This window comes from Odontomachus brunneus, unplaced genomic scaffold (assembly GCF_010583005.1).
Source record: "Odontomachus brunneus isolate Ranch 3 - 2012 unplaced genomic scaffold, Obru_v1 Obru_scaffold_005, whole genome shotgun sequence".
Lineage (NCBI taxonomy): Eukaryota > Metazoa > Arthropoda > Insecta > Hymenoptera > Formicidae > Odontomachus > Odontomachus brunneus.
In genome coordinates, this window is record NW_022639455.1 from 3277185 (window position 1) to 3283261 (window position 6077).

Below are 6077 nucleotides of genomic sequence, written 5' to 3' on the forward strand. Positions count from 1 at the left end.
TATATATATATATATATATATATATATATATATATATATATATATATATATATATATATATATATTTCGTTTACAGTATCTATTTATATATTTATAAGTATTTATATATCTTCTCTCACGCATATCGTTCTTCTCCTCAAATCTACTTTTTGACGAAGATGCTCTGCGATTTAACTTCTCTTTAAATCTCTGTAATTTCATCTGTTTTTTTGTTCCTATCTTACAAGTGTAAATTAATAACAATCACGTATTGGACAATGTTCAACAATACAGTTAACACACACGCGTGAGAACGGGCGCCTTTTCCTCTCGCTCTTACTCCCTCTTTCTTCCTCTCATCCTCACTCGTTGAATTTCTTTCTTGTTCTCTCATGCACACTCTCTCATTCTCTCTTTCTCTTCTCCTTTCACTCTATGACGTGTACCGGGCACACCCTATTCTCCTGCACGATTTCCTGCAATTACGATGATGACGACGACTACCTCCCTCTTTCTCCCTTTCTCTCCCCGGTCGTTTCTCTCTGTCCCTTTGCCAGTCCTCCGTTTGTCTCTCTTCCTCTCACGCTTTTTCTCTGTTTCTGCAATGATGACTCTGCCCTTCCGCCGTTTGCTATTTACCGTCGCTTTTTCCTCTCGCTTTCCAATGTCCTTTCCGGTGCTTATCGTACAGACGCTGACGCGCTGCGATCGATTAGGAAAATGCATTTCTTGATTACGCGGGACTCCTCCTCCCCGTGAAATTACCGAAACTCTACGATTACGCAATTAATCCCTGGCCGGCAGAAATGGCGTCGTGTGTATTTTTCAATTCTCCCACGTTTTATCGAAACAAATGCCGCTTTTATTGCTCAACATTTTAATCCCGATACGCACTAGGTTGGATTACAATTTTTCGCGATATATGCGTGGCAGTCTCTCAATTAACATTGCAACATTTCTCCCGGCTTTATTCGGCGCGCATTTATTCATCAATTATTTGTTAACTATTTTGCCGGAATAACCGGAATTATTTAGTCACAAATTCCTGAATACAACTCAGTGAGAGAGAGAGAGAGAGACAAAGAGAGAGAGAGAGAGAGAGAGAGAGAGAAAGAGAGAGAAAGAGAAAGAGAGAGAGAGAAGCTGAGAGAGGCAAAGAGGGAAAGCGTTTTAGCGTTCCTGCTAGACCGCGTAAATAGCGAAACGATCGATCGAGATGGACGATCGTAATTCACCCCGAAACAATTTCTCCACCACCCCGACGTTTCCTCCGCGCTCACATGATGCACTTACGTCCGTATGAATATATACGCGCGCGTAAAACACGACCGCGTTCCCGGAGGCGGTGACTCGCCGCTTTTCAGGATAACACAGAAAATCGACGCGCTTATGCGCGATAACGGATCTCGAAAAAAAAAAGGTAAAAGCGAAAAAATTCGGATGATGGTTTTCGACACGGTCCGACAACGCTGAGCGAATATAAACGGAATTATGCATGCCGACAGAAAAATATGATAAACGTTACACAATTAATAACTATGGTTCTCTTTTAGTGTCACCGACAAGAGAAAGACACTGCGTGGAACTTTAACGCACGCACGACGGGAACTTTTATATTTTTCAGAGAGCACAGAGAAAAATGTCCTTCCATTGCCAAGAAGAACGACCAATCTTTTGGCTTTCTTTGCTCCAAATAATAGTTATCTTCGACGAAAAATATTTTCATGATAACAGTTTTAAAATGTATTTATTAGAAATTTGAAAAATGCTCATTGCGTGTGCTCAAAAGAAGAGAATTTGTTCTTTTTGCTGAAACACCATAAAACTTTATTGGAGAAAAAGTGAAACAAATTTTATTTTAATTTAACATTCTCGACCGAAATGCTAATTAAAATCTAGAATGTCTCTTGTGAACAAATTTGATGCCTATAATGAGCTTATGATTTTGCGGATATATAAGCACTTGAAACAATGAGATAAACGCAATGAATAAAAGCAACGAAATAAAAATGAAATGGAATACTTGAGACAGGTAACATTTACTTGAATGCAGCATGCATTTTTCTCTGTGCACTTCTTGCTCGGGACACGAAGCGTTCTCGGCGCAGGAATAATTGCATCAAAAGTAATCGCATTAATTTCGTGAAGAACACAACGATGGATCGCGACGACGTGGGGCTGGCAAAACAAACAGAGAGAAAGAGAGAGAGAGAGAGAGAAAAAGAGAGAGAAGGTTGTTTTGGACCTCGCGGTTACGGACTTTCCCTTGGACCTCTTATTCGGAAGCCGTAACGGATTATAATCGGACACGGCGACGATTAATCAAAGCGCGACGCCCGCATTCTGCCTCGGCACGGGAGAGCTCGTTTTTCTTTCCTTCTTACCCGTGGCCCCCGCCACGCTCGCCTTCCACGCGTCCATCGAACCTGATTGCAAAATTATGCTCCAAGGAGGAATAGCTTCGCCCTCTTGGCGCACTTAGGCTGCGTTTGTGCCCGGCGGACAATTTACCCGGTATTAATTATTAACGTGGCGGCGAAACGCCCGTTCGTCCGGAATGCTCGAGCCCGTGCTCGAGACATTTCATTTCGTGAATTCGAGCTCTCACAGACAGCTCTCACAGTATCAAACAATTCCTGTAACGAGAAGCTTTTTAATTGCGACTTCAGAACGAGATGCTTGAACCCCACGATTGCTCTCTTTCTCTCTCTCTCTCTCTCTCTCTCTCTCTCTCTCTCTCTCTCTCTCTCTCGCTCGCTCTCTGTTTTCGTCTCTGTCTCTCCAGCGGAATATTCTGCGAATAGTGGTTGAAAGCAGCGGATGTACGATGAACGTGATGGGAGGAGGGGCACAGCGGGGGGAAAGAGAACAATGAAGTAACAAATAAATCCGCGCTGAACGCCGGATGTGTTAACGACGACAATTAACGCAGCTCAATCCGCGGTGCACTGATTGTAATGACAGATGTAATTATTAATGACAAGTGTGTTCTCTCTCTGTGCAAGCGAAACGTCAAACGATAAATTCCACCGTTGCGTGCTCTCGCCTCGCGAGCGCTTTAATTCACGGTCGAGATCTCGATGAGATCCCGCGTCGAATGTGCAAATTGATTCATCGTCAGCCGGCGCTTGATTCGACCGCGCATTATTGCACGGTTAAGCGAAATCGGTCGAGGGAGAAGTCCGCCGGAGAGAAAGGAGGAAAGAACAATCGAGGATCAAGAGAGTCAACCTTCTCCCGTCTCGTCGGACAGAAAGAGGCGTCGGTTGCGCGTCCCGACGTTGTCTCTCGAATCACCTGGTGTACCGGCCGCAGCCAGGTGCAACGCGCGTATATCCCCCGCACCGTTCTTCGTGCAATCGCATTAACGAGTTGCGTGCAGCCTACTCGTACTCGTGTCTAGAATGTATGTGTGTATGTGGGGAGGGGGGTGTTTCTAAGGTCGGACATGACGACATCCGCTAAGTGAAGTCGCCGCGACTCCCCGCGACTGTTTCGCGAGATGGCAGGTATGTTATTCTCAAGAGGTTGTCTCTTCTTTCTGTTTTTTTTATTTCTCACTTTTGTATTTTTCGTCACTGTCCCGTGCTCTCGCGTGGCTCAGCTCGGCGCAACAACGGGAAATAACATCGACAATTAACAGAGCACGATTTTGTTAGGCGGTGGGCGAATTTGTGCGTATCGTGTGATCTTCTCCTTCTCCTCTTCTTCGGCCCTCTTCGTCCTGCCACGCGTTTCGTTTCGCGTGATCGAAGACTTCCTGCTGTTCGGCTCCCTGCTTTGACGTGATCGAAGACACTCTCTTGTACCTTCCTGTATCGGGTTTTACTTTACATCGAGCGAGGGGGTGGCTCGCGTGTGCGTGCGCGGTGTCTCTGTCGTTCTCTTCAACTATTTTTTTCTTCATCCCACGTTTTGCGAAAGGATTACAACGAATCTCTCGTTACACAAACGAGTCAGAGCTTGAATCTCCTTCGATTACCGCGCGCTTTATTCGCTTTATCCGTCGTTCGCCGACTGTCAGATTCCCCTTCGATGTTTCTCCTCCCTTCGTCGGTTTGTTCTGTCGTGATCCTCTTAGCTTTAGCTCTTCTCTCTTCCTCTCTCTCTCTCTCTCTCTCTCTCTCTCTCTCTCTCTCTCTCTCTCTCTGTCTGTCTGTCTGTCTTTCTCTTGCCTCGTCTTTTCCTCGGAGCGTGTCCAAAGTTTCCGCGTGTCTTCCGTTCAATGGAAGCTCTTGGAATTTCACTCTTAGATCCGTCTTGCCGCGAATCAGCGGGACTTTCACGTGTCTCCTTCGCGCTCGTTTGGAAAGCACGTGGTTGCTCCACTCCTCCTTATTGTCTCCGTCCCGAAATCGACTCGCGATTCTTCTGCCCGCGCGATCGACGAAGCGGATCCTTTAGGTACTCTGAGCTACTTTATCCTAAAACACCCGAGCAGTCAAGGGCGAATCCTTTGCGAGAAAGATCGTCGTCGAGCGTCCAACGAGACGCGAAGCAATCGATGAAGATGAAATAATGGGAGGATTCAAGTGGAGAAGAGAACGGCGTATCGGCCAGCAGAGCCGACGCAACGTAGTCCCCATTTAAATTCCGGATGTAATCGACTTATCCGCGACGCTCAAAATTATGATAAGCTCACGAAGGATCGGAATGCTCGCCGATATCCTCGCGAAGACGAACACCAATGTGATTTCTTGCGACCAATCTTCTCGCCGTCCGCGACTCCGCTTTCCGCATGGTCGATCTCGATAATCGAACGCATCGCATCGCGTCGCATCGCGTCGCGTCGCATCGCGTCGCGTTGCGTCGCGGCGATGCACCGGGGATCGAAATGCGAAGCGCAGCTCGAAACGAGAGCGAGCTCCACGGAATCCCTCGCGTTTCCGCCTTCCCCACACGCGAACGAAAAAAGTCCGGCTCTAAAATCTCACCCTCTCCCTCATCGACCTGCAGCCATCACCCGTCTCCTTCTAATCCTCTCCCCGACCTGTCGCTTTTTCTATCGGCGAATCAACCTCCGTCACTCTCGTGGAGCACGTCGTTTCGATGCTTCTCGCGTTCCCGCCGTCATTCTCTCGTTCTCGCGCTCACATGCTCGCGTTTCTCTCACCCTTTCGCTCTTTTTTTATCTCTCCCGTTCTTTCTCGTTCGATCCCCTTTCTCCCTTTCATCCCCTTTTCTCTTGTTCACATGCGCGCATACATACACACACGCAAGCACACACTTCCGCGCATGCACACAATCTCTCCTCTCACTTGGACTCACTTCGTGTATCGTTACAGGGTCTATGTTAATATATTAGTTATTATTTTACGGTAATGTCTAAACGAACACATATTATATTTCGATAACGTCGTGTTTATTTATCATCCCGTGCCACGCGTTCTTTATTCCCCCGCCCTCCAGCACTAAGGAAGAATATCACCAAGTATATAATAATTCACCACCCACCCTCCTGCTCGCGTCCGAGACCAGCCTCAGCCGCCCGTTCTCTCTCGGCGAAGAAACTATCTACCTACGTCTCTTTTTTTCCTTAATGTCGCCTCGTTAGAGTTTAATGTCTTATGCTCCTCCGGTGTATATGTGTGTGTGTGTGTATGTGTGCGTGTGTATGTATTTGTATGCAGTACGTGTGCATGTCTCTGTATATCCGCTCCCCGTTCACTGGATGCCGAGTTCTCCGGCTCTTTTCTTACCTCTATTTTTGTCACCTCTTCTCACTCTCTGTCACTCACTCTTCTTCTCTCTCTCTCTTTCTCGCTCTCTTTCTCTCGTTCTCTCTCTCTCTCTCTCTCTCTCTCTCTCTCTCTCTCTCTCTCTGTCTCTCTCTCTCCCGCTTTCTGCGGTGCCGTTTAGCACCGGTGCACAAAGCTGCAACAATACGTCGCTGAATTCTGCCCGCGTGTAAGCCCACCGGAGCCTATCTCGTTTTCCTCTAAGGATCCTGAACCGTGTTGAAGCGTCCGGCCGGCGTTTGTTTGTGCATTTTTCTGCAGCGCCACCGCGCAAAAGTTGACGAGACTTTCAGTGGTCCTCGAGCCAGGGGAATAAGGGGGCGCGTGTACCTTTCGCTTCAATGACATTCTTTGAGATTT